We start from the raw sequence: 12,143 nt of genomic DNA on the forward strand, positions 1-12,143 counted from the left end.
ACTCATAAGAAAGGAGATACATGATACCACTGCTGCAATTTGCAAGGTGTGTCCCATCGTTTTATTGGGCTCACGATTTGCATTATACAAAACAAATGCATTACCTTTGAGATCTAATATCACCTAAGATTGATCCTTAAAAGATTATTAATTTTTTAGAAACATGTTTCAAAAGAGAGAATTAGGGAAGGTTTAACAAGTAGTCAGACTCCTCACCCAGACAGATTTCTTGTCTCTTTTTATAAACCTTTTCAAGATTTGTTACTATGCCCTCCTTATAAAGTGTTTATGTATTTTCTTATTCACGTACAGTTAGGGACTATAATTCGGAATCTATATTTACCATGTAACTAAAGTTGGGGAAATGTCCTACTAAGTGCAGTTCTTGTAGGCCAATAATTTTGTTGAATCAAGATGTCAAACTGTTACTAAATTCTTGGTTGCTTATTTATATTCTAGAAAGCAGACAGTCATATCGGATTATCAGTATAGTTTTGTAAAGCTTCGACTAGTGACAACACTTGTTTATCTGTTAACTTGATTGATTTAGCAGAACAGAAAATTCCATTTGATCCTTCTTCTCTCACTTCGAGCACATATGACTTTAAAAAAAGTAGATTGGTGATTCCCCCAAAACATTGCATGATAATTGGGCTACATTTGTTATCAGTAATGAATTGTCTTCTTCGATACTCCTTGCTAGAAGTACAATGCCAATTAACCTGGACCCTTTGACTCTCAATACTGAATGATTAATCTTTCTCTTGACATATGTCTCATGTCAAATGTACTGCAGCCTGCCCTGACTGTTTCTGTAGTGCTTTCAATACTTTCTGTCATTTATGATGCAACCTCTTACCTCTGCACCGAAAATGTCGAAAAGCAGAACCAGTCACCCAGAAAACAATATTTTTAATGCTCTTTATATAGTAATTAGTCTTGAAGCAGTTTCACCAGTAAAAACTTTGAAAATATCCAAGAGAAACATGTAAAAGTAAGCCATAATACTGGTGCACCCCGTAAGGTTTTAGCCACATTAGGTATTCAAATATCTTCTTGTAGTAGCAAGTGAGTTGGCATTGCAGAAAGGTTTAGTACCCGGACTGATGCACAGGATGTGGTGTTGAGGGCCCTGGATTAGGAGTGATTGATTTGGCCATTCAAATGTTGAGGCAACAGGAGGAGGGCTAATCACATTATTAAAAGATCGGAAAAGGGAGGTATGTATTTTGAATGTTATGTTATAAATGTTATGTTATAAAAGCTTTTATAGCGCGCTCTCTTACTAAAAAAGTATCCTGGCGTGGAGAAGGGAAGGCAAACATAGCGAGGGGGTTACAGGTTCATATTAAACAGATGGGTTTTCAGCCCGTTATTAAAGGCAGCGATGGATTGAGCAGCCTTGAGATGTAACGGAAGAGCGATCCAGGCCCTGGCAGCCCTGACTGAAATGGACTGGCCTCCAACTCTGGAAAGCTTAAATCTAGGTACTGTCATTTGGCACTGATTAGCCAAATGGAGGCAGTGCTTCGGAACATACAGGGTAAACCGCTTCCTCAAATACTCAGGTCCGAGCTGATGGATCGCTCGGTAGGAAAAAAAACCAGCATTTTAAACATAATCCGGTGAGCCACCGGAAGCCAATGGAGGCTGCGTAAGTGAGAGCGAACGCTAGACCACCTTGGCAGATTAAACAAAAGTCGCACAGCCGCATTTTGAATAACCTGAAGCCGTTGGATCAAATACGCAGATAAGCCACTAAACAGGGCATTCGCATAGTCAAGCCTAGAAAGGATTAAAGCACGCAATACAGTCTCCTTGGCCTCTTTCGGAAGCAATGAGAAAAACCTACATAGGACTTTGAGAGTAGCAAAGCACACACACGTGAGTTTTTTGATGTGGTCCTCAAACTTGAGATCGCTTCCAAACCAGACCCCCAAGTTCTTAGCAGGGCCACCTATGGACTTGGGGCAGGGCAGATCTGGTGGCCAAAGGTGGTTCATAAAATTATCCGGAAAGGAACCATAAAAGAGAACCTCGGACTTGTCTTCGTTGCACTTGAGCTGAGCAAGTGCTAGCCAATGAACAACAGATGAAAGACAAAGCCGAAAAATCGACGTGTCCGAGTTATCCTTTGGACAAGTGAACAAAATTTGGGTGTCGTCGGCGTAAGCCATTATTTTTGCCCCCAACTGTTCGGCCAGATGAATCAGAGGCGTCAGATAAACATTAACAAGCATTTGCAGTGCAATAGGTCTCGCAGCATTAACGTTTGAGTTATTGGCATTGTGTATGACAATGCGTTGCATAAATGTTTTAGTAAACTTTGAATTGGTGAGCAGTTTGAGTGTGTGCAAGAGTATGCTGTTGCTCACAGCTGTTATTATTCACACAGCTCTAATGATGCATCATTACACCCTCCTTTGGGGTCGTAGCGGGGGTTAAAAACGTGACATAAATGGCGGGATTGTACAGGAGTAAACAAGATCACCGTGCCCTCTGCGAATTTTGCAAGGGGTTACATTAGTTCAATACATTTTGAAACGTGTTGGTGAAGTTCCAAAGAACAGTGCTAGGGTGCAAGTTAAGCACATCACCTTCACCTGCAGGAATGTAAACAGACGGCCATGCGGCTGCTGCGCAGCTTATACTGCCGCTTCTGTAGCCTACATATCCTGTGCATGGGTTGAGGATTAGTTGGTGCAAGATCACGGGGCAACCGTGAGAGGTGGGGGAGTTAAAGCGCTAACCGGTCTGCACTGAAACATGCGTTCCATCTAAGCACATACTGAAGTGCTTTACGTGTGCTATACATGTGACATGCCATGATAATAATTGTGAACCAATTAAATGTTACTGATGACATCTGCTAATAACCATATGTACAAGGGTATTAGTGCAATTGTGAAATGAATGGTGTTAGCACGGCACATGCTAACTAATCGTCTTGTAAGAGGCCCATTAAATGAGATATTTAATTTCACTCGTGTGATCACTTAACCGCTGGTGCTCAGAATCCCCATGGCACGAATCCGACGTGCGCTCTTCCGCAAAGAGGAATACGCTGTTTACAAGGCGTTGAGGGACAGGTATAGCATCCCTGGAAACTCCCCGTGTCCGTCTTCGCACTCAGTAACGGTAATAAACAGCACTGTGCACTCTGGGCATCTGCATACATCACATGCATGTTCGTGAGTATGTGGTGTTTGTGTGCACACAGATTCCTTTTAAATAAATACAGTGGCGGCAAACGGTTGCCAGAATCAAGGCTGCGCCCACAGTATGTGCAATAGTGTCGGTAAATACTGCTGATTAAGTCTCTGGGTGCCCACATCGAGCAGAGGAAGTTACGACAACGTGACATCGTTCTGTGTATGTTATGTGCAGATATGCGCGGGGGCATCCCGGACTCCCTGCTCGCCGCAACCCCCAGGTATGTGCACGCCCCCCCTTCCCGGGAGAGGAGGCGTGCGGGTAGTGAGAGTAGGGGACAGTCAAGAGTTTCACTCAGACCACTCGACCGAAGCAGTAACCTCACTCTCCTAGTAAACATTCCCACCCCTAATCGCTCTCACGGGGGGTGTGGGGGCGAGGGGGGTTGAAGAGATCCAGGAGAAAAGCCATGATCCAATTAAACAAGAAACGGTGCAATCGAAACGCCTCTCCGTATGGTAGAAGGTGCTATTTAGAAAAAATATTGGAACAAAAGGCCTCACTTGCTGTTGTAATTAAAATTGACAAACGACTGTGCACCAAAAGTAAACGAACATGCACAGCCAGCAAGTAGAGCGCACATAAACAATTCAGTGTGTACAGCCGAATTTCACAGACAATCAAGATACAATGAGATGTCTGAACAGACAAGTTGCTTTAGACCATTGGCCTACGTGTTTTTCATTACTTGGCACACATATTCCTTGATTTGATATGCCCCCTTCTCCCCAATGCCATGGAATACAGAATTTCTTAAGCACAACAAAGTGATAGGCGGAGTCCCCGCTGCGCGCTGGTCGATGGGAGCGCTGGAGGTCCTCCCTCCGGCCGCGCGTGGTGCAGGCTGGGATCGCGGGGGCGGCTGCGGGCCCCGGCTGACGGAGCCCTGGGAGATAGTAGGTGGAAAAGACTGCGGAGGACCCGGCGGCAGCCCGCAAGGAGCGGCTCACACCGGGGAGGGGGGAACCCGGCACCAGCAAGCGACCCCGCCCCCCCAGGGATGGGAGACAGCCGGGGTGAGCTGAGGCAGCGCGCGGGGCACTGTGGGAGCTGGGGGGAGCTATGTGACCCCCTCAGGGGAAGGGGGGAATGCCTGTATGTGTGCAAGTGTGTGTGCGACGGTGGAGGGGTGGGGGGGACATCTCCCCGTGCTTGTATGTGCGCTTGTGTATGTGTGTGGTGCTGTGTGCACATGCATGCAGGGGGAGGTGTGCCTGTGTATGTATGCTTCCCAGGAGACAGCCACGGCGTGCGCGCGCGTGGCGTGCGCGCGCGTGGCCTGCGCCGATCGCCTTTTGCGAGATGCGCGCGGCCAGGTGCTGTCTCCTGGGAAGCAGAGTCAGCAACAAAAGATCTCTGGCGAGACACAGCGCTTACGCGCTGTTTTCGCTACAAGACCTAAAAAGTAGGGGGCTCAGAGTAGACCCCTGTGGGACACCTGTTGTGAGTTTCTTAGGCAAGGAGGCATGGGGTGGCATCCAGACCTGTTGCGTCCTGTCATCCAAGAATGACGTCAGCCAATTAAGAGCTAACCCAGAGATGCCAACGGCAGCCAATCTGGTAAGGAGTAGGGTATGGGCCACCATATCGAAGGCGGCAGAGAGGTCTAGTAAAATCAGAACCGCTCTGCCACCTCCATCTAAGCACTCCCGAATCGCCTCGGACATCTCAACCAGCGCCGTTTCGGTGCTATAGGCAGCATGGAACCCTGATTGAGCCGGGTGTAAAGCCTGAGATGCCTCAATAAAATGGTCTAACTGTCTGAAAGCAATCTTTTCACATACTTTAGCCAAGGCTGGCAACAGTGAGATAGGCCGATAGCTGGATGGAGCGGCCGGATCCAATCCGGTCTTGTTTAGAAGCGGCAGGAGTTTTGCTTGCTTCCAACATGACGGAACAGTATCCTGTGGACTTCAATGAAAGAGCACTAAGGTATACAATACATTGTAAGTGCTAGTTGTTAAAAACCCAGGACCTAGAGAATAACTTCTGTAAGGAAGATTGACAGATTCTTTAAGACGTATACAGCAAAGGAGAAGAAACAATATGCATATGACGAAAAAAGTCCACTGGAATGCAAACTATGCTCATTCAACCATTCCCAATGAAGAAATGGCCAAAAACAGCAGTGTGGCCTCTGGGGACTTGCCAAGGGGATTACTAAACACCAAACTTCAATATAGCTGATCACACCACTCTCAAAAAGGACAATAGGGATGCTTGTGTGAGGGTAAGTTATGCCTCCAACCATGCCTATGCCTGTCTGTGTGCTCTAAGCGTGACGCTTGAATAGCTAATAGTGATGGCATGTATATAGTGGTGGATGAATGCATACAAGTCAACTCTTAATGGTCCTTAATGGTTCTTCCGCCCTTCACATTAAATGGGACAGATATAATCCTCCTTCCTCAGGAAGGTCTAATTAGTGAACAAATGTGCTGTTCTATTTCCCTCACTGCTCACTCAATCCTGGATAGGGTACAGTGAGTTTTATGTGGGGCCACTTTCAAAGTGCAGGAATTTATGCAACTGCTAAACCATTCCAGTAATATCTTCATGTGTTTGGAAAAAGCTGACATCTTCAAAGAAATGCAGATCATATTTAGATAGGTTACAATGGCATTTATTTTTGCTTCTTGACTAAACAGTGATTAATTCTTTTTGAGTTCTTCTGTTTATAGCCCTTATTGAAATTTGACATCCAAGCCTACGGATTGTTGTCGAAGTCGAGAGTATCTAAAAGGAACATTTTGTCTTTTTCATACTGAATTGCCATCATCCTAACCATTATATCATACCAGTTAGTCATCAAGAAGTATGGAATTCCACCAAATAAGAAATAGACCAAGAATTCGAACTGAAGTCCTTAAAGGCCCATACGGTGAACGCTATCCGAATAGATCTAAATATCTCAGTTGATATCATTCATTAAATAAATATTTTAAAATGTATATTGTTTGTGAATGTTAGATATGCATAGATCAGGCAACTATGGGCTTTTATTTCTTTCTGCAATTAGTCCAATAATTTGAAACTCTTGGATTATGTATGCAATATGGAACTGTTCATATTTTTGCTGTAAGTATTTTCAAAGTGATTAATTTTCTCGGAGTGATTATTTTTATTCAATGTATCTTTTTTAAATGTTTTTAAAATTGTTTTGTATCAGGTCAAACTGAAATTGTTAACAACCTTATTTTTAATTTATATGAAATAAATACCCAAGTGGTCTTGGAATTAGAATCATAAGGTAAGTATTTTGTGAACTCTGTATTTATTTTAACTAGGACAAATATTTTACTAAAACTTACTGAGTTCTAGGGCCTGAGCTCTGTGTATCGTTCTTCTTTTTAGTATTTGCAAAGGAATTGTCTTTTAACGTAAATAGTCTTTTTTAAGTATTTTATTTTATCCTGTACGGATTCTAATCCTGCCCTCACAATTACGATGAGTAAGTGTTAGTCAGAACAGCGCGAGGAAGATGTACGCACTCGTTCTAAACTGAACTAAGAAATCTCTATTGAATTCTGTGAATAAGCTTTGAACACTATTTATCATCTAAATGAGCATGTACTGAAGTACGCTACTCGCTCTGAAGTGATTAGAAACTCAGGCCACTTTCTTCCGTGTCTGAGACGGGATTCTGAAATATGCTAATCTTGTGCTCATGCACGCATTTGTCTGAGACACTACTACCTTTTTTTTTTGTAACATTTTTTATTTTGCAGACAGAAAGAATAAAACATCTAACAAAAGGTACCACATAAGGCGCACAGATGATCCCACACAGTGGGAAAGCGTTAGAGTAAGACTAGGCAATGCTGCAACACAAGAAAGTCAGTGGACTAGAGGCTTCGCCAGCTGTAAGTGTCGGCAGTCCTGCTCATATCCCCCAACATGAGGCTGCTCAGTTAGTGCAGCCGATAGGAAGTCCAGAAGGTGAGCCTCGTCTTATCGACATAATTGTCCCAAAGTAGCACCCAACCCCAGCCCCCCACAACTCCCCCCCCCCTCCCGTGACGGTGCCGCTCACATCCCCCAGTCATTCAACAGGCATACTTTAGAGCTGAAATAAATGTAAATTCCTCAGTGATGCCGGGCAAACTGCTGAAGGCAAACCAGTAGAGAGAAAGGACACCAAGGGGCCCCACACGTGTTTGAAGTTTTTGTAGTTGCCCAGGAATATGTCCGCCATTCTCTCGAGACTCAGGAGCCTCCACAGTCTAGCATGCCAAAGGGAGATCGCCGGGGCCTCTTTCCGCTTCCAGGCTGATGCCAACGTGAGTTTGGCCGCGCCGAGACATAGCCAAAGGATCTTTTTGTCAGCTCGTGTCTGGTGCTCAAGGCCAGGGTCTCTCAAACCCAGTAGCACGAACTCCGGGGAGTCGTCGACAGGGTACTTCAGGATGTCTTTAATATGGGATAAGATCTCGACCCAGAAGGGTTTGATGATCGGGCAGTCCCACCAAATGTGGCGGAAGTCCCCCAGGAGGCCGCAGCCCCTCCACCACCTGTCCGTGACAGCCGGATAAATGCGATGAAGTCGAGCCGGGACCATGTACCACTGCGTAAGGGTTTTTAAATGCGCCTCCCTCAGGAGTATGGAGTGATTAAATTGCGTCATGTCCTTCCAAAGAGCTGACCATTCTCCGTCGGTGATATCCCTCCCTACCATCTCCTCCCATTGCTCCATGTAGCGCGGTCTAGGGGAAAGGGCTGAACGAAGCAGCAGTTGGTAGAGAAAGGAGATGGCCCCCTTCATGGTGGATGTCTTCAGGAGGAAGGCCTCAAAGTCGGATGGAGGTCTCGTCGCAGCCTCCCGCACACCGGGTGACGTGGCCCAGTGGAGTAATTGTAAATGCCTGTATCGTTCCACCGGCTGCACTTGGTAGTCCCGCATGCAGTTCCCAAACGTCAGGGGGTCAGGGCCGTGGAACAGGTCGAGTAGCGCCCGGCACCCCCCTCCCTCCAGGCGTCAAAGGGACCCTCGGTGAGTGCCGGTGGAAACTCCGGGTTGAAGTGCAAAGGAGTGAACGGGGACGGAAAGGTCGTCCACCTCTCATCACCCGCCAGGGTATCCCAGACTTTCAGCGTAGTCCCCGTGGGGGTACTAATATACGCGTTTGCTGGGCGGTCCCGCCTCGGCTTCCATGCCAGGTCCCAGATGGACCGGCCCGCCACACTCCGGTCCATATGCAGCCAGTGTTTGTCGGAAAATTGCTGTGACCATTCCACCATGACCCTAAGTTGGGCCGCTTTGTAATAGAGGTGGAAATCCGGAAGGCCGACCCCCCGTCAGTCCGCAGACGTCGCAGGAGTGCAAACGAAAGACGCGCCCGACCACCCTGCCAAACAAATTTCAAAATCATCGATTTAAGGTGGCTAAAAAAGGAGGAGCTCAGTGGGATCGGTAGGGCCTGGAACAGGTACAGATACTTAGGGAGAAGGACCATTTTGACAGCGTGCACCCGGCCCAGCCAGGATAGGAATTTTGGTTTCCATTTCTCCAGTTCTGCCCGCGACTTGGCCAAGAGGGGCGGGAAGTTGGCTGCGAATAAACCGCCCACCGTAGGGGTGAGGTGAACTCCCAAGTATAGAATGGAGCCCGAGGCCCAGGCCAGAGGCGTCTTCGCTCTCACCTGTGCCACCTCGGCCTGAGACAGAGTCAGGTTCAGGACATAAGACTTGCCGTAATTAACCTTGAAGCCGGCCACTGCTTCAAATTCCAGCAAGATATCTCGAACACACGGAAGAGAGTTAGCAGGGTCGGCCACTGAAAGCAAAACGTCATCTGCAAAAAGGGAGATCTTGTGCTGTTCCCCTGTGAATGGGATGCCCTTTACCCCCTCATGCCCCCGGACCGCCATCGCCAGGGGCTCAATGCTGAGCGCAAACAACAAGGGTGAAAGGGGGCACCCCTGTCTGGTGCCCCGTGAGTGCCGGAAGAAGGCCGACAGGTGGCCGTTCACCGCTACCCTCGAGCGTGGGCTGCAGAAGTTGGCTCTCACCATAGCGATGAATCTGTCGGAGAAACCAAACGCCTGTAACGTGTGGAATAAAAAGCCCCAGTCCACTCGGTCGAAAGCCTTCTCCGCGTCCAGACCCACCAGGACCGCCGGGATGCGGAACTTGTTCGCTTTCTCAATAAGGTGGATCACCCTCCGAGTATTATCGTGCGTCTGGCGGCCTTTGATGAAGCCGGATTGATCTGCGTGGATAATCGTCGGCAGCAGATCCTGGAGACGACTCGCCAAAATTGCCGAGTATAGCTTTGCGTCGATATTGAGTAAGGCTATGGGGCGGTATGAGGCACACTGCTCCGGATCCTTCCCCGGCTTTGGCAGGACTGTAATCACTGCCTCCGCGAGGGTCCCGGAATTCACCCCAGGTCCAACCATGTCGTTAAAGAGGGCGACCAGGAAGTCACACACCTCAGTCGCATAGGTCTGATAGAAAACTGCAGTGAACCCATCGGGCCCGGGGGCTTTGTGCAATTTCAAGTTTTTGATGGCAGAGAGGACCTCCTCCCTCGTGATCGGAGCGTCGAGTAAATCATTCCAGGCCCCGGAGACCTGCGGAAGCGATAAGCGCTGCAGGAACTCCCGCTGTTTAGCAGTATCCAGCTCTTCACCCTTGTATAAAGCGGCATAGAAGCGGCCAAAGACGTCCGCCTTCGCCCCGTCACAATGGTGGAGCGCTCCCGCGGAGTCTCTAATCCCACCTATGTACTCACGCTCCCTCTTGTCCCTCAGTTGTCGGGCCAAGTGCCTGCCAATCTTGTTACCACTGGAGTAGGAGTGCCGTCCCAGCCGCAGGAGGGTGAGCTCGGCCCTATTTGTATAGTGTGCCTTCAGCTTGCCCCTAACCGCCGTCAGGGGACGCAGGGTTATTCTCGAGGGGTTAGCTTTGTGTGCCCTCTCAAGCGTGAGCACCTCGGCCTCTAGCGCCTCCCTCTGCCTCCTGCGTAGAGCGTTCAATTGCGAATTGAGGCCCAGGCATGTCCCCCTGATCGTTGCCTTGAAGGCGTCCCACGTGGTCATCAGAGAAGTGTCCGACGGGGGATTGCAATCGAAAAATTCACGTATGGCCAAACGTAAGGCTTGATTGGATACTTCGTCCCTGACTACCGAAGCAGGGAAGTACCACTTCCGGTTCGCGGTGTCAGGTGGCGACCAACGGAGCGTGAGCACCACGAGGCTGTGGTCCGACATAGATATCGGGAGAATGGCGGCATCAAGAATGTTCCCTCTAAGGGATTGACTAAGGAAGATGTGATCCAAACGGGAGTAGGAGTGGTGCACATGGGAAAAGAACGTATAGTCCTTCACATCAGGGTGAAAAAACCTCCATCCATCAACTAGACCCATCTCCTCCACCCCACGCTGCGTAGCATCAGAAAAGACCCCTGTGTCCGCCCTCCGCCCCCCCGAGCTATCCTTATCTCTGTCCCAAACCAAATTATAATCACCCAACAGGAACACGAGGCCTTCTGCAAAGTCCCCCACCTTAACCAGTAACTCCTGCAGGAACTTATTCTGGCCTGCATTGGGCAGGTAGAGCACAACAAATGTACACAACCTACCCTGAATGTGCCCCTTGACCATCAGCCACCGTCCCTCCTTGTCGCTGCGAACCCCCACTGGTTGAAAGTGCAACGCTGCCCTGAACAGTAACGCCACCCCCCGATGCTTCGTGACAGCTGAGGACCTGTACACAATGGGGTACACCCTATGGCGGAGCCGCATCTCATCCTTTCGCGCCAAGTGAGTTTCTTGCAACCCTACCACATCAATGTGATGGTCTACCACATATTGCAGAACCTTCTGTCGCTTCTGAGGAGAGTTCATGCCCTTGACATTCCATGTCCCTATACTAATTGGCATGGCAAGCACAAACCACAGACCCCGCTTTCAGTAATACAATTGGCACCCATCCCGCATTCCTCCCCACCCCCCCTCAAAATACACCCAAACGTTTCCAGAATAGTCGCTGAACCACCCCCACTGTAGCAAAGTACACACTCATCCACACACACACCACAGTCTCCCTCAATGGTCTCCCGTCACGGGTCCCCCCCCCATCCCCAAGAACCCCCAACCAAACCCCCCCCTAAACGATATGTAAACTCAACATTGTACAAAATCAGAAAAAAAAGTGCAGTAACCATACTCATCGAGATCAGTAGGCCGAAGTCCGTAGGCGGCCCCCACTCAAGAGACAGGCCGGAGGAATGAAAACACTATTCCCCTTGGCCACAATCGAGGTCGTCTCCCACAAGAGTACTTCCAGAACCCTCGATCAGATGGCCCGAGCCTCTCCGGCGCCGATCCGCCATTCCTCGGGGATCACGCCGCCCCAGAGCTATGCTGTGAGTCGGCCAGCGTGGCCGATGCCACCGAAGCGACTGCTGCTCCCCGTTCCTGCAGGCTGGCAGAAAGGTCTGGGCGTTGTCTGGCAGGGGAACTGATGGGAGAGCGCCCCACCCTGTGCCATGAGTTCGAACTGCGGCGCCGCCGAGACGGGGAGGCCGCCGCGGCCTGTGAGGACGGCACATCCTCCATTCCCAAAAGCTCTTTTGCCGCCTGAAGCGTGCGGATTTGAGCTAGGCGATTCTGCCACCTAAAGATGATCCTGAAAGGGTGTCCCCAGGAGTAGGCAATGCCCCTCTCTCTCAGAAACGATGTAACAGGTCGGAATTCCCTCCGCTTTTGCAAGGTAGATGCAGCCAAGTCCTGATATAGCTGTGGTCGATGACCCCGGAATTGCAGCGAGTCGATGGTCCGGGCTTTCCGGAGAATCCTTTCCTTAAGCTGGAAATCGTGGACACACACCAGAATGTCAGGGGGAGGTCCCCCCCCGCGCCGTGGCAATCCCACCCGGTGCACCCTGTCCATCTGTATCTCCTTCGTGTCTGCCTCATCAAGGACCTG

General features: G+C 49.1%; 1 protein-coding gene across 2 annotated transcripts in view; it reads right to left on the minus strand.

The window, feature by feature from the left end:
• The window catches only part of MAP1A (microtubule associated protein 1A), a 769,586-nt gene that overhangs the window by 30,869 nt on the left and 726,574 nt on the right, over window positions 1-12,143 (minus strand). The gene's annotated exons all lie outside the window — the stretch shown is intronic.

The sequence above is a fragment of the Lissotriton vulgaris genome, chromosome 2_1 (assembly GCF_964263255.1).
Source record: "Lissotriton vulgaris chromosome 2_1, aLisVul1.2, whole genome shotgun sequence".
NCBI classification, from domain to species: domain Eukaryota; kingdom Metazoa; phylum Chordata; class Amphibia; order Caudata; family Salamandridae; genus Lissotriton; species Lissotriton vulgaris.